Here is a 25,512-nt window from a genome sequence, read left to right as displayed (position 1 = left end):
GTCCTATTTTATTATAATATACAGTGCCCCCTATCATTATATAATGTCCTTTGTTATTATAATATACAGTGCCCCCTTTCATTACATAATGTCCTCTGTTATTATAATATACAGTGCCCCTATCATTACATAATGTCCTCTGTTATTATAATATACAGTGCCCCCTATCATTACATAATGTCCTCTGTTATTACAATATACAGTGCCCCTTATATTACATAATGTCCTCTGTAATTATAATATACAGTGCCCCCTATCATTACATAATGTCCTCTGTTATTATAATATACAGTGCACCTTATATTACAGAATGTCCTCTGTTATTATAATATACAGTGCCCCTTATATTACATAATGTCCTCTGTTATTATAATATACAGTGCCCCCTATAATTATATAATGTCCTCTCTTAATATAATATACAGTGCCCCTTATATTACATAATGTCCTCTGTTATTATAATATACAGTGCCCCTTATATTACATAATGTCCTCTGTTATTATAATATACAGTGCCCCTTATATTACATAATGTCCTCTGTTATTATAATATACAGTGCCCCCTATCATTACATAATGTCCTATTTTATTATAATATACAGGGCCCCCTATCATTACATAATGTCCTCTGTTATTATAATATACAGTGCCCCCTATCATTATATAATGTCCTCTGTTATTATAATATACAGTGCCCCCTATCATTACATAATGTCCTCTGTTATTATAATATACAGTGCCCCCTATCATTACATCATGTCCTCTGTTATTATAATATACAAAGCCCCTTATATTACATAATGTCCTCTGTTATTATAATATACAGTGCCCCCTATCATTACATAATGTCCTCTGTTATTATAATATACAGTGCCCCCTATCATTACATAATGTTCTCGTTTATTATAATATGCAGTGCCCCTAATATTACATAATGTCCTCTGTTATTATAATATACAGTGCCCCCTATCATTATAAAATGTCCTCTCTTATTATAATATACAGTGCCCCTTATATTACATAATGTCCTCTGTTATTATAATATACAGTGCCCCCTATAATTATATAATATCCTCTCTTATTATAATATAGGGTGCCCCTTATATTACATAATGTCCTCTGTTATTATAATATACAGTGCGCCTTATATTACATAATGTCCTCTCTTATAATATACAGTGCCACTTATATTACATAATGTCCTCTTTTATTATAATATACAGTGCCCCTATCATTACATAATGTCCTCTGTTATTACAATATACCGTGCACCCTATCATTACATAATGTCCTCTGTTATTACAATATACAGTGCCCCTTATATTACATAATGTCCTCTGTAATTATAAAATACAGTGCCCCCTATCATTACATAATGTCCTCTGTTATTATAATATACAGTGCACCTTATATTACAGAATGTCCTCTGTTATTATAATATACAGTGCCCCCTATCATTATAAAATGTCCTCTGTTATTATAATATACAGTTCCCCTTATATTACATAATGTCCTCTGTTATTATAATATACAGTGCCCCCTATAATTATATAATGTCCTCTCTTATTATAATATACAGTGCCCCTTATATTACATAATGTCCTCTGTTATTATAATATACAATGCCCCCTATCATTACATAATGTCCTCTGTTATTATAATATACAGTGCCCCCTATCATTATATAATGTCCTCTGTTATTATAATATACAGTGCCCCCTATCTTTACATAATGTCCTCTGTTATTATAATATACAGTGCCCCCTATCATTACATAATGTCCTCTGTTATTATAATATACAGTGCCCCCTATCATTATATAATGTCCTCTGTTATTATAATATACAGTGCCCCCTATCATTACATAATGTCCTCTGTTATTATAATATACAAAGCCCCTTATATTACATAATGTCCTCTGTTATTATAATATACAGTGCCCCCTATCATTACATAATGTCCTATTTTATTATAATATACAGTGCCCCCTATCATTATATAATGTCCTTTGTTATTATAATATACAGTGCCCCCTTTCATTACATAATGTCCTCTGTTATTATAATATACAGTGCCCCTATCATTACATAATGTCCTCTGTTATTATAATATACAGTGCCCCCTATCATTACATAATGTCCTCTGTTATTACAATATACAGTGCCCCTTATATTACATAATGTCCTCTGTAATTATAATATACAGTGCCCCCTATCATTACATAATGTCCTCTGTTATTATAATATACAGTGCACCTTATATTACAGAATGTCCTCTGTTATTATAATATACAGTGCCCCTTATATTACATAATGTCCTCTGTTATTATAATATACAGTGCCCCCTATCATTACATCATGTCCTCTGTTATTATAATATACAGTGCCCCCTATCATTACATAATGTTCTCGTTTATTATAATATACAGTGCCCCTAATATTACATAATGTCCTCTGTTATTATAATATACAGTGCCCTTTATATTACATAATGTCCTCTCTTATTATAATATACAGTGCCCCTTATATTACATAATGTCCTCTGTTATTATAATATACAGTGCCCCCTATCATTACATAATGTCGTCTGTTATTATAATATACAGTGCCCCCTATCATTACATAATGTTCTCGTTTATTATAATATACAGTGCCCCTAATATTACATAATGTCCTCTGTTATTATAATATACAGTGCCCCCTATAATTATATAATATCCTCTCTTATTATAATATACAGTGCACCTTATATTACATAATGTCCTCTGTTATTATAATATACAGTGCGCCTTATATTACATAATGTCCTCTCTTATAATATACAGTGCCACTTATATTACATAATGTCCTCTTTTATTATAATATACAGTGCCCCTATCATTACATAATGTCCTCTGTTATTACAATATACAGTGCCCATTATAATTATATAATGTCCTCTCTTATTATAATATACAGTGCCCCTTATATTACATAATGTCCTCTGTTATTATAATATACAGTGCCCCTTATATTACATAATGTCCTCTGTTATTATAATATACAGTGCCCCTTATATTACATAATGTACTCTGTTATTATAATATACAGTGCCCTTTATATTACATAATGTCCTCTCTTATTATAATATACAGTGCCCCTTATATTACATAATGTCCTCTGTTATTATAATATACAGTGCCCCCTATCATTACATAATGTATTCTGTTATTATAATATACAGTGCCCCTTATATTACATAATGTCCTCTGTTATTATAATATACAGTGCCCCCTATCATTACATAATGCCCTCTGTTATTATAATATACAGTGCCCCTTAAATTACATAATGTCCTCTGTTATTATAATATACAGTGCCCTTTATATTACATAATGTCCTCTCTTATTATAATATACAGTGCCCCTTATATTACATAATGTCCTCTTTTATTATAATATACAGTGCCACCTATCATTACATAATGTCCTCTGTTATTATAATATACAGTGCCCCCTATCATTACATAATGTCCTCTGTTATTATAATATACAGTGCCCCCTATCATTACATAATGTCTTCTGTTATTATAATATACAGTGCCCCTTATATTACATAATGTCCTCTGTTATTATAATATACAGTGCCCCCTATCATTACATAATGTCCTCTGTTATTATAATATACAGTGCCCCCTATCATTATATAATGTCCTCTGTTATTATAATATACAGTGCCCCCTATCTTTACATAATGTCCTCTGTTATTATAATATACAGTGCCCCCTATCATTACATAATGTCCTCTGTTATTATAATATACAGTGCCCCCTATCATTATATAATGTCCTCTGTTATTATAATATACAGTGCCCCCTATCATTACATAATGTCCTCTGTTATTATAATATACAAAGCCCCTTATATTACATAATGTCCTCTGTTATTATAATATACAGTGCCCCCTATCATTACATAATGTCCTATTTTATTATAATATACAGTGCCCCCTATCATTATATAATGTCCTTTGTTATTATAATATACAGTGCCCCCTTTCATTACATAATGTCCTCTGTTATTATAATATACAGTGCCCCTATCATTACATAATGTCCTCTGTTATTATAATATACAGTGCCCCCTATCATTACATAATGTCCTCTGTTATTACAATATACAGTGCCCCTTATATTACATAATGTCCTCTGTAATTATAATATACAGTGCCCCCTATCATTACATAATGTCCTCTGTTATTATAATATACAGTGCACCTTATATTACAGAATGTCCTCTGTTATTATAATATACAGTGCCCCTTATATTACATAATGTCCTCTGTTATTATAATATACAGTGCCCCCTATAATTATATAATGTCCTCTCTTAATATAATATACAGTGCCCCTTATATTACATAATGTCCTCTGTTATTATAATATACAGTGCCCCTTATATTACATAATGTCCTCTGTTATTATAATATACAGTGCCCCTTATATTACATAATGTCCTCTGTTATTATAATATACAGTGCCCCTTATATTACATAATGTCCTCTGTTATTATAATATACAGTGCCCCCTATCATTACATAATGTCCTATTTTATTATAATATACAGGGCCCCCTATCATTACATAATGTCCTCTGTTATTATAATATACAGTGCCCCCTATCATTATATAATGTCCTCTGTTATTATAATATACAGTGCCCCCTATCATTACATAATGTCCTCTGTTATTATAATATACAGTGCCCCCTATCATTACATCATGTCCTCTGTTATTATAATATACAAAGCCCCTTATATTACATAATGTCCTCTGTTATTATAATATACAGTGCCCCCTATCATTACATAATGTCCTCTGTTATTATAATATACAGTGCCCCCTATCATTACATAATGTTCTCGTTTATTATAATATGCAGTGCCCCTAATATTACATAATGTCCTCTGTTATTATAATATACAGTGCCCCCTATCATTATAAAATGTCCTCTCTTATTATAATATACAGTGCCCCTTATATTACATAATGTCCTCTGTTATTATAATATACAGTGCCCCCTATAATTATATAATATCCTCTCTTATTATAATATACAGTGCCCCTTATATTACATAATGTCCTCTGTTATTATAATATACAGTGCGCCTTATATTACATAATGTCCTCTCTTATAATATACAGTGCCACTTATATTACATAATGTCCTCTTTTATTATAATATACAGTGCCCCTATCATTACATAATGTCCTCTGTTATTACAATATACCGTGCACCCTATCATTACATAATGTCCTCTGTTATTACAATATACAGTGCCCCTTATATTACATAATGTCCTCTGTAATTATAAAATACAGTGCCCCCTATCATTACATAATGTCCTCTGTTATTATAATATACAGTGCACCTTATATTACAGAATGTCCTCTGTTATTATAATATACAGTGCCCCCTATCATTATAAAATGTCCTCTGTTATTATAATATACAGTGCCCCTTATATTACATAATGTCCTCTGTTATTATAATATACAGTGCCCCCTATAATTATATAATGTCCTCTCTTATTATAATATACAGTGCCCCTTATATTACATAATGTCCTCTGTTATTATAATATACAGTGCCCCTTATATTACATAATGTCCTCTGTTATTATAATATACAGTGCCCCTTATATTACATAATGTCCTCTGTTATTATAATATACAGTGCCCTTTATATTACATAATGTCCTCTCTTATTATAATATACAGTGCCCCTTATATTACATAATGTCCTCTGTTATTATAATATACAGTGCCACCTATCATTACATAATGCCCTCTGTTATTATAATATAGAGTGCCCCCTATCATTACATAATGTCCTCTGTTATTATAATATACAGTGCCCCCTATCATTACATAATGTCTTCTGTTATTATAATATACAGTGCCCCTTATATTACATAATGTCCTCTGTTATTATAATATACAGTGCCCCCTATCATTACATAATGCCCTCTGTTATTATAATATACAGTGCCCCTTAAATTACATAATGTCCTCTGTTATTATAATATACAGTTCCCTTTATATTACATAATGTCCTCTCTTATTATAATATACAGTGCCCCTTATATTACATAATGTCCTCTTTTATTATAATATACAGTGCCACCTATCATTACATAATGTCCTCTGTTATTATAATATACAGTGCCCCCTATCATTACATAATGTCCTCTGTTAATATAATATACAGTGCCCCCTATCATTACATAATGTCTTCTGTTATTATAATATACAGTGCCCCTTATATTACATAATGTCTTCTGTTATTATAATATACAGTGCCCCCTATCATTACATAATGTCCTCTGTTATTATAATATACAGTGCCCCCTATCATTATATAATGTCCTCTGTTATTATAATATACAGTGCCCCCTATCTTTACATAATGTCCTCTGTTATTATAATATACAGTGCCCCCTATCATTACATAATGTCCTCTGTTATTATAATATACAGTGCCCCCTATCATTACATAATGTCCTCTATTATTATAATATACAGTGCCCCCTATCATTAAAAAATGTCCTCTGTTATTATAATATACAGTGCCCCCTATCATTATATAATGTCCTCTGTTATTATAATATACAGTGCCCCCTATCATTACATAATGTCCTCTGTTATTATAATATACAGTGCCCCCTATCATTACATAATGTCCTCTGTTATTATAATATACAGTGCCCCTTATATTACATAATGTCCTCTGTTATTATAATATACAGTGCCCCCTATCATTATAAAATGTCCTCTCTTATTATAATATACAGTGCCCCTTATATTACATAATGTCCTCTGTTATTATAATATACAGTGCCCCCTATAATTATATAATGTCCTCTCTTATTATAATATACAGTGCCCCTTATATTACATAATGTCCTCTGTTATTATAATATACAGTGCGCCTTATATTACATAATGTCCTCTCTTATTATAATATACAGTGCCCCTTATATTACATAATGTCCTCTGTTATTATAATATACAGTGCCCCCTATCATTACATAATGTCCTATTTTATTATAATATACAGTGCCCCCTATCATTATATAATGTCCTCTTTTATTATAATATACAGTGCCCCCTATCATTATATAATGTCCTCTGTTATTATAATATACAGTGCCCCCTATCATTACATAATGTCCTCTGTTATTATAATATACAGTGCCCCCTATCATTACATAATGTCCTCTGTTATTATAATATACAGTGCCCCCTATCATTACATAATGTCCTCTGTTATTATAATATACAGTGCCCCCTATCATTATATAATGTCCTCTGTTATTATAATATACAGTGCCCCCTATCATTACATAATGTCCTCTGTTATTATAATATACAGTGCCCCCTATCATTACATAATGTTCTCTGTTATTATAATATACAAAGCCCCTTATATTACATAATGTCCTCTGTTATTATAATATACAGTGCCCCCTATCATTACATAATGTCCTATTTTATTATAATATACAGTGCCCCCTATCATTATATAATGTCCTCTGTTATTATAATATACAGTGCCCCCTATCATTACATAATGTCCTCTGTTATTATAATATACAGTGCCCCCTATCATTACATAATGTCCTCTGTTATTATAATATACAGTGCCCCCTATCATTACATAATGTCCTCTGTTATTACTATATACAGTGCCCCTTATATTACATAATGTCCTCTGTAATTATAATATACAGTGCCCCCTATCATTACATAATGTCCTCTGTTATTATAATATACAGTGCACCTTATATTACAGAATGTCCTCTGTTATTATAATATACAGTGCCCCTTATCATTATAAAATGTCCTCTGTTATTATAATATACAGTGCCCCTTATATTACATAATGTCCTCTGTTATTATAATATACAGTGCCCCCTATAATTATATAATGTCCTCTCTTATTATAATATACAGTGCCGCTTATATTACATAATGTCCTCTGTTATTATAATATACAGTGCGCCTTATATTACATAATGTCCTCTCTTATAATATACAGTGCCACTTATATTACATAATGTCCTCTTTTATTATAATATACAGTGCCCCTATCATTACATAATGTCCTCTGTTATTACAATATACAGTGCCCATTATAATTATATAATGTCCTCTCTTATTATAATATACAGTGCCCCTTATATTACATAATGTCCTCTGTTATTATAATATACAGTGCCCCTTATATTACATAATGTCCTCTGTTATTATAATATACAGTGCCCCTTATATTACATAATGTACTCTGTTATTATAATATACAGTGCCCTTTATATTACATAATGTCCTCTCTTATTATAATATACAGTGCCCCTTATATTACATAATGTCCTCTGTTATTATGATATACAGTGCCCCCTATCATTACATAATGTCTTCTGTTATTATAATATACAGTGCCCCTTATATTACATAATGTCCTCTGTTATTATAATATACAGTGCCCCCTATCATTACATAATGCCCTCTGTTATTATAATATACAGTGCCCCTTAAATTACATAATGTCCTCTGTTATTATAATATACAGTGCCCTTTATATTACATAATGTCCTCTCTTATTATAATATACAGTGCCCCTTATATTACATAATGTCCTCTTTTATTATAATATACAGTGCCACCTATCATTACATAATGTCCTCTGTTATTATAATATACAGTGCCCCCTATCATTACATAATGTCCTCTGTTATTATAATATACAGTGCCCCCTATCATTACATAATGTCTTCTGTTATTATAATATACAGTGCCCCTTATATTACATAATGTCCTCTGTTATTATAATATACAGTGCCCCCTATCATTACATAATGTCCTCTGTTATTATAATATACAGTGCCCCCTATCATTATATAATGTCCTCTGTTATTATAATATACAGTGCCCCCTATCTTTACATAATGTCCTCTGTTATTATAATATACAGTGCCCCCTATCATTACATAATGTCCTCTGTTATTATAATATACAGTGCCCCCTATCATTATATAATGTCCTCTGTTATTATAATATACAGTGCCCCCTATCATTACATAATGTCCTCTGTTATTATAATATACAGTGCCCCCTATCATTATATAATGTCCTCTGTTATTATAATATACAGTGCCCCCTATCATTACATAATGTCCTCTGTTATTATAATATACAAAGCCCCTTATATTACATAATGTCCTCTGTTATTATAATATACAGTGCCCCCTATCATTACATAATGTCCTATTTTATTATAATATACAGTGCCCCCTATCATTACATAATGTCCTTTGTTATTATAATATACAGTGCCCCCTTTCATTACATAATGTCCTCTGTTATTATAATATACAGTGCCCCTATCATTACATAATGTCCTCTGTTATTATAATATACAGTGCCCCCTATCATTACATAATGTCCTCTGTTATTACAATATACAGTGCCCCTTATATTACATAATGTCCTCTGTAATTATAATATACAGTGCCCCCTATCATTACATAATGTCCTCTGTTATTATAATATACAGTGCACCTTATATTACATAATGTCCTCTGTTATTATAATATACAGTGCCCCTTATATTACATAATGTCCTCTGTTATTATAATATACAGTGCCCCTTATATTACATAATGTCCTCTGTTATTATAATATACAGTGCCCCCTATCATTACATAATGTCCTATTTTATTATAATATACAGGGCCCCCTATCATTACATAATGTCCTCTGTTATTATAATATACAGTGCCCCCTATCATTATATAATGTCCTCTGTTATTATAATATACAGTGCCCCCTATCATTACATAATGTCCTCTGTTATTATAATATACAGTGCCCCCTATCATTACATCATGTCCTCTGTTATTATAATATACAAAGCCCCTTATATTACATAATGTCCTCTGTTATTATAATATACAGTGCCCCCTATCATTACATAATGTCCTCTGTTATTATAATATACAGTGCCCCCTATCATTACATAATGTTCTCGTTTATTATAATATGCAGTGCCCCTAATATTACATAATGTCCTCTGTTATTATAATATACAGTGCCCCCTATCATTATAAAATGTCCTCTCTTATTATAATATACAGTGCCCCTTATATTACATAATGTCCTCTGTTATTATAATATACAGTGCCCCCTATAATTATATAATATCCTCTCTTATTATAATATACAGTGCCCCTTATATTACATAATGTCCTCTGTTATTATAATATACAGTGCGCCTTATATTACATAATGTCCTCTCTTATAATATACAGTGCCACTTATATTACATAATGTCCTCTTTTATTATAATATACAGTGCCCCTATCATTACATAATGTCCTCTGTTATTACAATATACCGTGCACCCTATCATTACATAATGTCCTCTGTTATTACAATATACAGTGCCCCTTATATTACATAATGTCCTCTGTAATTATAAAATACAGTGCCCCCTATCATTACATAATGTCCTCTGTTATTATAATATACAGTGCACCTTATATTACAGAATGTCCTCTGTTATTATAATATACAGTGCCCCCTATCATTATAAAATGTCCTCTGTTATTATAATATACAGTGCCCCTTATATTACATAATGTCCTCTGTTATTATAATATACAGTGCCCCCTATAATTATATAATGTCCTCTCTTATTATAATATACAGTGCCCCTTATATTACATAATGTCCTCTGTTATTATAATATACAGTGCCCCTTATATTACATAATGTCCTCTGTTATTATAATATACAGTGCCCCTTATATTACATAATGTCCTCTGTTATTATAATATACAGTGCCCTTTATATTACATAATGTCCTCTCTTATTATAATATACAGTGCCCCTTATATTACATAATGTCCTCTGTTATTATAATATACAGTGCCACCTATCATTACATAATGCCCTCTGTTATTATAATATAGAGTGCCCCCTATCATTACATAATGTCCTCTGTTATTATAATATACAGTGCCCCCTATCATTACATAATGTCTTCTGTTATTATAATATACAGTGCCCCTTATATTACATAATGTCCTCTGTTATTATAATATACAGTGCCCCCTATCATTACATAATGCCCTCTGTTATTATAATATACAGTGCCCCTTAAATTACATAATGTCCTCTGTTATTATAATATACAGTTCCCTTTATATTACATAATGTCCTCTCTTATTATAATATACAGTGCCCCTTATATTACATAATGTCCTCTTTTATTATAATATACAGTGCCACCTATCATTACATAATGTCCTCTGTTATTATAATATACAGTGCCCCCTATCATTACATAATGTCCTCTGTTAATATAATATACAGTGCCCCCTATCATTACATAATGTCTTCTGTTATTATAATATACAGTGCCCCTTATATTACATAATGTCTTCTGTTATTATAATATACAGTGCCCCCTATCATTACATAATGTCCTCTGTTATTATAATATACAGTGCCCCCTATCATTATATAATGTCCTCTGTTATTATAATATACAGTGCCCCCTATCTTTACATAATGTCCTCTGTTATTATAATATACAGTGCCCCCTATCATTACATAATGTCCTCTGTTATTATAATATACAGTGCCCCCTATCATTACATAATATCCTCTATTATTATAATATACAGTGCCCCCTATCATTAAAAAATGTCCTCTGTTATTATAATATACAGTGCCCCCTATCATTATATAATGTCCTCTGTTATTATAATATACAGTGCCCCCTATCATTACATAATGTCCTCTGTTATTATAATATACAGTGCCCCCTATCATTACATAATGTCCTCTGTTATTATAATATACAGTGCCCCTTATATTACATAATGTCCTCTGTTATTATAATATACAGTGCCCCCTATCATTATAAAATGTCCTCTCTTATTATAATATACAGTGCCCCTTATATTACATAATGTCCTCTGTTATTATAATATACAGTGCCCCCTATAATTATATAATGTCCTCTCTTATTATAATATACAGTGCCCCTTATATTACATAATGTCCTCTGTTATTATAATATACAGTGCGCCTTATATTACATAATGTCCTCTCTTATTATAATATACAGTGCCCCTTATATTACATAATGTCCTCTGTTATTATAATATACAGTGCCCCCTATCATTACATAATGTCCTATTTTATTATAATATACAGTGCCCCCTATCATTATATAATGTCCTCTTTTATTATAATATACAGTGCCCCCTATCATTATATAATGTCCTCTGTTATTATAATATACAGTGCCCCCTATCATTACATAATGTCCTCTGTTATTATAATATACAGTGCCCCCTATCATTACATAATGTCCTCTGTTATTATAATATACAGTGCCCCCTATCATTACATAATGTCCTCTGTTATTATAATATACAGTGCCCCCTATCATTATATAATGTCCTCTGTTATTATAATATACAGTGCCCCCTATCATTACATAATGTCCTCTGTTATTATAATATACAGTGCCCCCTATCATTACATAATGTTCTCTGTTATTATAATATACAAAGCCCCTTATATTACATAATGTCCTCTGTTATTATAATATACAGTGCCCCCTATCATTACATAATGTCCTATTTTATTATAATATACAGTGCCCCCTATCATTATATAATGTCCTCTGTTATTATAATATACAGTGCCCCCTATCATTACATAATGTCCTCTGTTATTATAATATACAGTGCCCCCTATCATTACATAATGTCCTCTGTTATTATAATATACAGTGCCCCCTATCATTACATAATGTCCTCTGTTATTACTATATACAGTGCCCCTTATATTACATAATGTCCTCTGTAATTATAATATACAGTGCCCCCTATCATTATATAATGTCCTCTGTTATTATAATATACAGTGCACCTTATATTACAGAATGTCCTCTGTTATTATAATATACAGTGCCCCTTATCATTATAAAATGTCCTCTGTTATTATAATATACAGTGCCCCTTATATTACATAATGTCCTCTGTTATTATAATATACAGTGCCCCCTATAATTATATAATGTCCTCTCTTATTATAATATACAGTGCCGCTTATATTACATAATGTCCTCTGTTATTATAATATACAGTGCGCCTTATATTACATAATGTCCTCTCTTATAATATACAGTGCCACTTATATTACATAATGTCCTCTTTTATTATAATATACAGTGCCCCTATCATTACATAATGTCCTCTGTTATTACAATATACAGTGCCCATTATAATTATATAATGTCCTCTCTTATTATAATATACAGTGCCCCTTATATTACATAATGTCCTCTGTTATTATAATATACAGTGCCCCTTATATTACATAATGTCCTCTGTTATTATAATATACAGTGCCCCTTATATTACATAATGTACTCTGTTATTATAATATACAGTGCCCTTTATATTACATAATGTCCTCTCTTATTATAATATACAGTGCCCCTTATATTACATAATGTCCTCTGTTATTATGATATACAGTGCCCCCTATCATTACATAATGTCTTCTGTTATTATAATATACAGTGCCCCTTATATTACATAATGTCCTCTGTTATTATAATATACAGTGCCCCCTATCATTACATAATGCCCTCTGTTATTATAATATACAGTGCCCCTTAAATTACATAATGTCCTCTGTTATTATAATATACAGTGCCCTTTATATTACATAATGTCCTCTCTTATTATAATATACAGTGCCCCTTATATTACATAATGTCCTCTTTTATTATAATATACAGTGCCACCTATCATTACATAATGTCCTCTGTTATTATAATATACAGTGCCCCCTATCATTACATAATGTCCTCTGTTATTATAATATACAGTGCCCCCTATCATTACATAATGTCTTCTGTTATTATAATATACAGTGCCCGTTATATTACATAATGTCCTCTGTTATTATAATATACAGTGCCCCCTATCATTACATAATGTCCTCTGTTATTATAATATACAGTGCCCCCTATCATTATATAATGTCCTCTGTTATTATAATATACAGTGCCCCCTATCTTTACATAATGTCCTCTGTTATTATAATATACAGTGCCCCCTATCATTACATAATGTCCTCTGTTATTATAATATACAGTGCCCCCTATCATTATATAATGTCCTCTGTTATTATAATATACAGTGCCCCCTATCATTACATAATGTCCTCTGTTATTATAATATACAGTGCCCCCTATCATTATATAATGTCCTCTGTTATTATAATATACAGTGCCCCCTATCATTACATAATGTCCTCTGTTATTATAATATACAAAGCCCCTTATATTACATAATGTCCTCTGTTATTATAATATACAGTGCCCCCTATCATTACATAATGTCCTATTTTATTATAATATACAGTGCCCCCTATCATTATATAATGTCCTTTGATATTATAATATACAGTGCCCCCTTTCATTACATAATGTCCTCTGTTATTATAATATACAGTGCCCCTATCATTACATAATGTCCTCTGTTATTATAATATACAGTGCCCCCTATCATTACATAATGTCCTCTGTTATTACAATATACAGTGCCCCTTATATTACATAATGTCCTCTGTAATTATAATATACAGTGCCCCCTATCATTACATAATGTCCTCTGTTATTATAATATACAGTGCACCTTATATTACAGAATGTCCTCTGTTATTATAATATACAGTGCCCCTTATATTACATAATGTCCTCTGTTATTATAATATACAGTGCCCCCTATAATTATATAATGTCCTCTCTTAATATAATATACAGTGCCCCTTATATTACATAATGTCCTCTGTTATTATAATATACAGTGCCCCTTATATTACATAATGTCCTCTGTTATTATAATATACAGTGCCCCTTATATTACATAATGTCCTCTGTTATTATAATATACAGTGCCCTTTATATTACATAATGTCCTCTCTTATTATAATATACAGTGCCCCTTATATTACATAATGTCCTCTGTTATTATAATATACAGTGCCCCCTATCATTACATAATGTCCTATTTTATTATAATATACAGGGCCCCCTATCATTACATAATGTCCTCTGTTATTATAATATACAGTGCCCCCTATCATTATATAATGTCCTCTGTTATTATAATATACAGTGCCCCCTATCATTACATAATGTCCTCTGTTATTATAATATACAGTGCCCCCTATCATTACATCATGTCCTCTGTTATTATAATATAAAAAGCCCCTTATATTACATAATGTCCTCTGTTATTATAATATACAGTGCCCCCTATCATTACATAATGTCCTCTGTTATTATAATATACAGTGCCCCCTATCATTACATAATGTTCTCGTTTATTATAATATGCAGTGCCCCTAATATTACATAATGTCCTCTGTTATTATAATATACAGTGCCCCCTATCATTATAAAATGTCCTCTCTTATTATAATATACAGTGCCCCTTATATTACATAATGTCCTCTGTTATTATAATATACAGTGCCCCCTATAATTATATAATATCCTCTCTTATTATAATATACAGTGCCCCTTATATTACATAATGTCCTCTGTTATTATAATATACAGTGCGCCTTATATTACATAATGTCCTCTTTTATTATAATATACAGTGCCCCTATCATTACATAATGTCCTCTGTTATTACAATATACCGTGCACCCTATCATTACATAATGTCCTCTGTTATTACAATATACAGTGCCCCTTATATTACATAATGTCCTCTGTAATTATAAAATACAGTGCCCCCTATCATTACATAATGTCCTCTGTTATTATAATATACAGTGCACCTTATATTACAGAATGTCCTCTGTTATTATAATATACAGTGCCCCCTATCATTATAAAATGTCCTCTGTTATTATAATATACAGTGCCCCTTATATTACATAATGTCCTCTGTTATTATAATATACAGTGCCCCCTATAATTTTATAATGTCCTCTCTTATTATAATATACAGTGCCCCTTATATTACATAATGTCCTCTGTTATTATAATATACAGTGCCCCTTATATTACATAATGTCCTCTGTTATTATAATATACAGTGCCCCTTATATTACATAATGTCCTCTGTTATTATAATATACAGTGCCCTTTATATTACATAATGTACTCTCTTATTATAATATACAGTGCCCCTTATATTACATAATGTCCTCTGTTATTATAATATACAGTGCCACCTATCATTACATAATGCCCTCTGTTATTATAATATAGAGTGCCCCCTATCATTACATAATGTCCTCTGTTATTATAATATACAGTGCCCCCTATCATTACATAATGTCTTCTGTTATTATAATATACAGTGCCCCTTATATTACATAATGTCCTCTGTTATTATAATATACAGTGCCCCCTATCATTACATAATGCCCTCTGTTATTATAATATACAGTGCCCCTTAAATTACATAATGTCCTCTGTTATTATAATATACAGTTCCCTTTATATTACATAATGTCCTCTCTTATTATAATATACAGTGCCCCTTATATTACATAATGTCCTCTTTTATTATAATATACAGTGCCACCTATCATTACATAATGTCCTCTGTTATTATAATATACAGTGCCCCCTATCATTACATAATGTCCTCTGTTAATATAATATACAGTGCCCCCTATCATTACATAATGTCTTCTGTTATTATAATATACAGTGCCCCTTATATTACATAATGTCTTCTGTTATTATAATATACAGTGCCCCCTATCATTACATAATGTCCTCTGTTATTATAATATACAGTGCCCCCTATCATTATATAATGTCCTCTGTTATTATAATATACAGTGCCCCCTATCTTTACATAATGTCCTCTGTTATTATAATATACAGTTCCCCCTATCATTACATAATGTCCTTTGTTATTATAATATACAGTGCCCCCTATCATTACATAATGTCCTCTATTATTATAATATACAGTGCCCCCTATCATTAAAAAATGTCCTCTGTTATTATAATATACAGTGCCCCCTATCATTATATAATGTCCTCTGTTATTATAATATACAGTGCCCCCTATCATTACATAATGTCCTCTGTTATTATAATATACAGTGCCCCCTATCATTACATAATGTCCTCTGTTATTATAATATACAGTGCCCCTTATATTACATAATGTCCTCTGTTATTATAATATACAGTGCCCCCTATCATTATAAAATGTCCTCTCTTATTATAATATACAGTGCCCCTTATATTACATAATGTCCTCTGTTATTATAATATACAGTGCCCCCTATAATTATATAATGTCCTCTCTTATTATAATATACAGTGCCCCTTATATTACATAATGTCCTCTGTTATTATAATATACAGTGCGCCTTATATTACATAATGTCCTCTCTTATTATAATATACAGTGCCCCTTATATTACATAATGTCCTCTGTTATTATAATATACAGCGCCCCCTATCATTACATAATGTCCTATTTTATTATAATATACAGTGCCCCCTATCATTATATAATGTCCTCTTTTATTATAATATACAGTGCCCCCTATCATTATATAATGTCCTCTGTTATTATAATATACAGTGCCCCCTATCATTACATAATGTCCTCTGTTATTATAATATACAGTGCCCCCTATCATTACATAATGTCCTCTGTTATTATAATATACAGTGCCCCCTATCATTACATAATGTCCTCTGTTATTATAATATACAGTGCCCCCTATCATTATATAATGTCCTCTGTTATTATAATATACAGTGCCCCCTATCATTACATAATGTCCTCTGTTATTATAATATACAGTGCCCCCTATCATTACATAATGTTCTCTGTTATTATAATATACAAAGCCCCTTATATTACATAATGTCCTCTGTTATTATAATATACAGTGCCCCCTATCATTACATAATGTCCTATTTTATTATAATATACAGTGCCCCCTATCATTATATAATGTCCTCTGTTATTATAATATACAGTGCCCCCTATCATTACATAATGTCCTCTGTTATTATAATATACAGTGCCCCCTATCATTACATAATGTCCTCTGTTATTATAATATACAGTGCCCCCTATCATTACATAATGTCCTCTGTTATTACTATATACAGTGCCCCTTATATTACATAATGTCCTCTGTAATTATAATATACAGTGCCCCCTATCATTACATAATGTCCTCTGTTATTATAATATACAGTGCACCTTATATTACAGAATGTCCTCTGTTATTATAATATACAGTGCCCCCTATCATTATAAAATGTCCTCTGTTATTATAATATACAGTGCCCCTTATATTACATAATGTCCTCTGTTATTATAATATACAGTGCCCCCTATAATTATATAATGTCCTCTCTTATTATAATATACAGTGCCGCTTATATTACATAATGTCCTCTGTTATTATAATATACAGTGCCCCTTATATTACATAATGTCCTCTGTTATTATAATATACAGTGCCCCTTATATTACATAATGTCCTCTGTTATTATAATATACAGTGCCCTTTATATTACATAATGTCCTCTCTTATTATAATATACAGTGCCCCTTATATTACATAATGTCCTCTGTTATTATAATATACAGTGCCCCCTATCATTACATAATGTCCTATTTTATTATAATATACAGTGCCCCCTATCATTATATAATGTCCTCTTTTATTATAATATACAGTGCCCCCTATCATTATATAATGTCCTCTGTTATTATAATATACAGTGCCCCCTATCATTACATAATGTCCTCTGTTATTATAATATACAGTGCCCCCTATCATTACATAATGTCCTCTGTTATTATAATATACAGTGCCCCTTATCATTACATAATGTCCTCTGTTATTATAATATACAGTGCCCCCTATCATTATATATCGTCCTCTGTTATTATAATATACAGTGCCCCCTATCATTACATAATGTCCTCTGTTATTATAATATACAGTGCCCTCTATCATTACATAATGTCCTCTGTTATTATAATATACAAAGCCCCTTATATTACATAATGTCCTCTGTTATTATAATATACAGTGCCCCCTATCATTACATAATGTCCTATTTTATTATAATATACAGTGCCCCCTATCATTATATAATGTCCTCAGTTATTATAATATACAGTGCCCCCTATCATTACATAATGTCCTCTGTTATTATAATATACAGTGCCCCCTATCATTACATAATGTCCTCTGTTATTATAATATACAGTGCCGCCTATCATTACATAATGTCCTCTGTTATTATAATATACAGTGCGCCTTATATTACATAATGTCCTCTCTTATAATATACAGTGCCACTTATATTACATAATGTCCTCTTTTATTATAATATACAGTGCCCCTATCATTACATAATGTCCTCTGTTATTACAATATACCGTGCACCCTATCATTACATAATGTCCTCTGTTATTACAATATACAGTTCCCCTTATACTACATAATGTCCTCTGTAATTATAAAATACAGTGCCCCCTATCATTACATAATGTCCTCTGTTATTATAATATACAGTGCACCTTATATTACAGAATGTCCTCTGTTATTATAATATACAGTGCCCCCTATCATTATAAAATGTCCTCTGTTATTATAATATACAGTGCCCCTTATATTACATAATGTTCTATGTTATTATAATATACAGTGCCCCCTATAATTATATAATGTCCTCTCTTATTATAATATACAGTGCCCCTTATATTACATAATGTCCTCTGTTATTATAATATACAGTGCCCCTTATATTACATAATGTCCTCTGTTATTATAATATACAGTGCCCCTTATATTACATAATGTACTCTGTTATTATAATATACAGTGCCCTTTATATTACATAATGTCCTCTCTTATTATAATATACAGTGCCCCTTATATTACATAATGTCCTCTGTTATTATAATATACAGTGCCCCCTATCATTACATAATGTCTTCTGTTATTATAATATACAGTGCCCCTTATATTACATAATGTCCTCTGTTATTATAATATACAGTGCCCCCTATCATTACATAATGCCCTCTGTTATTATAATATACAGTGCCCCTTAAATTACATAATGTCCTCTGTTATTATAATATACAGTGCCCTTTATATTACATAATGTCCTCTCTTATTATAATATACAGTGCCCCTTATATTACATAATGTCCTCTTTTATTATAATATACAGTGCCACCTATCATTACATAATGTCCTCTGTTATTATAATATACAGTGCCCCCTATCATTACATAATGTCCTCTGTTATTATAATATACAGTGCCCCCTATCATTACATAATGTCTTCTGTTATTATAATATACAGTGCCCCTTATATTACATAATGTCCTCTGTTATTATAATATACAGTGCCCCCTATCATTACATAATGTCCTCTGTTATTATAATATACAGTGCCCCCTATCATTACATAATGTCCTCTGTTATTATAATATACAGTGCCCCCTATCATTACATAATGTCCTCTGTTATTATAATATACAGTGCCCCCTATCATTACATAATGTCCTCTGTTATTATAATATACAGTGCCCCCTATCATTATATAATGTCCTCTGTTATTATAATATACAGTGCCCCCTATCATTACATAATGTCCTCTGTTATTATAATATACAAAGCCCCTTATATTACATAATGTCCTCTGTTATTATAATATACATTGCCCCCTATCATTACATAATGTCCTATTTTATTATAATATACAGTGCCCCCTATCATTATATAATGTCCTTTGTTATTATAATATACAGTGCCCCCTTTCATTACATAATGTCCTCTGTTATTATAATATACAGTGCCCCTATCATTACATAATGTCCTCTGTTATTATAATATACAGTGCCCCCTATCATTACATAATGTCCTCTGTTATTACAATATACAGTGCCCCTTATATTACATAATGTCCTCTGTAATTATAATATACAGTGCCCCCTATCATTACATAATGTCCTCTGTTATTATAATATACAGTGCACCTTATATTACAGAATGTCCTCTGTTATTATAATATACAGTGCCCCTTATATTACATAATGTCCTCTGTTATTATAATATACAGTGCCCCCTATAATTATATAATGTCCTCTCTTAATATAATATACAGTGCCCCTTATATTACATAATGTCCTCTGTTATTATAATATACAGTGCCCCTTATATTACATAATGTCCTCTGTTATTATAATATACAGTGCCCCTTATATTACATAATGTCCTCTGTTATTATAATATACAGTGCCCTTTATATTACATAATGTCCTCTCTTATTATAATATACAGTGCCCCTTATATTACATAATGTCCTCTGTTATTATAATATACAGTGCCCCCTATCATTACATAATGTCCTATTTTATTATAATATACAGGGCCCCCTATCATTACATCATGTCCTCTGTTATTATAATATACAAAGCCCCTTATATTACATAATGTCCTCTGTTATTATAATATACAGTGCCCCCTATCATTACATAATGTCCTCTGTTATTATAATATACAGTGCCCCCTATCATTACATAATGTTCTCGTTTATTATAATATACAGTGCCCCTAATATTACATAATGTCCTCTGTTATTATAATATACAGTGCCCCCTATCATTATAAAATGTCCTCTCTTATTATAATATACAGTGCCCCTTATATTACATAATGTCCTCTGTTATTATAATATACAGTGCCCCCTATAATTATATAATATCCTCTCTTATTATAATATACAGTGCCCCTTATATTACATAATGTCCTCTGTTATTATAATATACAGTGCGCCTTATATTACATAATGTCCTCTCTTATAATATACAGTGCCACTTATATTACATAATGTCCTCTTTTATTATAATATACAGTGCCCCTATCATTACATAATGTCCTCTGTTATTACAATATACCGTGCACCTTATCATTACATAATGTCCTCTGTTATTACAATATACAGTGCCCCTTATATTACATAATGTCCTCTGTAATTATAAAATACAGTGCCCCCTATCATTACATAATGTCCTCTGTTATTATAATATACAGTGCACCTTATATTACAGAATGTCCTCTGTTATTATAATATACAGTGCCCCCTATCATTATAAAATGTCCTCTGTTATTATAATATACAGTGCCCCTTATATTACATAATGTCCTCTGTTATTATAATATACAGTGCCCCCTATAATTATATAATGTCCTCTCTTATTATAATATACAGTGCCCCTTATATTACATAATGTCCTCTGTTATTATAATATACAGTGCCCCTTATATTACATAATGTCCTCTGTTATTATAATATACAGTGCCCTTTATATTACATAATGTCCTCTCTTATTATAATATACAGTGCCCCTTATATTACATAATGTTCTCTGTTATTATAATATACAGTGCCACCTATCATTACATAATGCCCTCTGTTATTATAATATAGAGTGCCCCCTATCATTACATAATGTCCTCTGTTATTATAATATACAGTGCCCCCTATCATTACATAATGTCTTCTGTTATTATAATATACAGTGCCCCTTATATTACATAATGTCCTCTGTTATTATAATATACAGTGCCCCCTATCATTACATAATGCCCTCTGTTATTATAATATACAGTGCCCCTTAAATTACATAATGTCCTCTGTTATTATAATATACAGTTCCCTTTATATTACATAATGTCCTCTTTTATTATAATATACAGTGCCACCTATCATTACATAATGTCCTCTGTTATTATAATATACAGTGCCCCCTATCATTACATAATGTCCTCTGTTAATATAATATACAGTGCCCCCTATCATTACATAATGTCTTCTGTTATTATAATATATAGAGATGAGCGAACAGTGTTCTATCGAACTCATGTTCGATCGGATATTAGGCTGTTCGGCATGTTCGAATCGAATCGAACACCGCGTGGTAAAGTGCGCCATTACTCGATTCCCCTCCCACCTTCCCTGGCGCCTTTTTTGCTCCAATAACAGCGCAGGGTAGGTGGGACAGGAACTACGACACCGGTGACGTTGAAAAAAGTAGGCAAAACCCATTGGCTGCCGAAAACATGTGACCTCTAATTTAAAAGAACAGCGCCGCCCAGCTTCGCGTCATTCTGAGCTTGCAATTCACCGAGGACGGAGGTTTCCGTCCAGTTAGCTAGGGGTTAGATTCTGGGTAGGCAGGGACAGGCTAGGATAGGAAGGAGAAGACAACCAACAGCTCTTATAAGAGCTAAATTCCAGGGAGAAGCTTGTCAGTGTAACGTGGCACTGACGGGCTCAATCGCCGCAACCCAGCTTTCCCAGGATCCTGAATGGAATACACTGTCAGTGTATTCCCGTATACCCGATATATACCCCCGATACCCGTTCCAACGGTGTGCCCCCCCACCTTCACCCCAGAAATACCCTGCAAGTCCCCTAGCAATAGAATTGGGGCTATATACACCCACTATTTTTGCTACTGCCATATAGTGCCATTGTCTCACTGGGAATTCAAAGAATATATTGGGCTTACATATAACTTCAATTCCAGGGAGAAGCTTGTCAGTGTAACGTGGCACTGACGGGCTCAATCGCCGCAACCCAGCTTTCCCAGGATCCTGAATGGAACACACTGACAGTGTATTCCCGTATACCCCATATATACACCCCAAATCCCCGTTCCAACGGTGTGCCCCCCCACCTTCACCTCAGAAATACCCTGCAAGTCCCCTAGCAATAGAATTGGGGCTATATACACCCACAATTTTTGCTACTGGTATACAGTGCCATTGTCTCACTGGGAATTCAAAGAATATATGGGGGTTATGTGCACCCACAATTTTTAATACTGCTATACAGTGCCATTGTCTGACTGGGAATTCAAAGAATATATGGGGGTTATGTGCACCCACAATTTTTAATACTGGTATATAGTGCCATTGTCTGACTGGGAATTCAAAGAATATATGGGGGTTACGTGCACCCACAATTTTTAATACTGGTATACAGTGCCATTGTCTGACTGGGAATTCAAAGAATATATGGGGGTTACGTGCACCCACAATTTTTAATACTGCTATACAGTGCCATTGTCTGACTGGGAATTCAAAGAATATATGGGGGTTATGTGCACCCACAATTTTTACTACTGGTATACAGTGCCATTGTCTGACTGGGAATTCAAAGAATATATTGGGGTGACGTGCACCCACAATTTTTGCTACTGCTATACAGTTCCATTGTCTGACTGGGAATTCAAAGAATATATGGGGGTTATGTGCACCCACAATTTTTAATACTGGTATATAGTGCCATTGTCTGACTGGGAATTCAAAGAATATATGGGGGTTACGTGCACCCACAATTTTTAATACTGGTATACAGTGCCATTGTCTGACTGGGAATTCAAAGAATATATGGGGGTTATGTGCACCCACAATTTTTAATACTGGTATACAGTGCCATTGTCTGACTGGGAATTCAAAGAATATATGGGGGTTACGTGCACCCACAATTTTTAATACTGGTATACAGTGCCATTGTCTGACTGGGAATTCAAAGAATATATGGGGGTTATGTGCACCCACAATTTTTAATACTGGTATACAGTGCCATTGTCTGACTGGGAATTCAAAGAATATATGGGGGTTATGTGCACCCACAATTTTTAATACTGGTATACAGTGCCATTGTCTGACTGGGAATTCAAAGAATATATGGGGGTTATGTGCACCCACAATTTTTACTACTGGTATACAGTGCCATTGTCTAACTGGGAATTCAAAGAATATATTGGGGTGACGTGCACCCACAATTTTTGCTACTGCTATACAGTTCCATTGTCTCACTGGGAATTCAAAGAATATATGGGGGTTATGTGCACCCACAATTTTTAATACTGGTATACAGTGCCATTGTCTGACTGGGAATTCAAAGAATATATGGGGGTTATGTGCACCCACAATTTTTAATACTGGTATACAGTGCCATTGTCTGACTGGGAATTCAAAGAATATATGGGGGTTATGTGCACCCACAATTTTTAATACTGGTATACAGTGCCATTGTCTGACTGGGAATTCAAAGAATATATGGGGGTTATGTGCACCCACAATTTTTACTACTGGTATACAGTGCCATTGTCTAACTGGGAATTCAAAGAATATATTGGGGTGACGTGCACCCACAATTTTTGCTACTGCTATACAGTTCCATTGTCTGACTGGGAATTCAAAGAATATATGGGGGTTATGTGCACCCACAATTTTTACTACTGGTATACAGTGCCATTGTCTGACTGGGAATTCAAAGAATATATGGGGGTTATGTGCACCCACAATTTTTAATACTGGTATACAGTGCCATTGTCTGACT

The sequence above is a fragment of the Leptodactylus fuscus genome, chromosome 10, assembly GCF_031893055.1.
Source record: "Leptodactylus fuscus isolate aLepFus1 chromosome 10, aLepFus1.hap2, whole genome shotgun sequence".
Classification (NCBI taxonomy): domain Eukaryota; kingdom Metazoa; phylum Chordata; class Amphibia; order Anura; family Leptodactylidae; genus Leptodactylus; species Leptodactylus fuscus.
Note: the sequence above shows the minus strand (reverse complement) of the source record.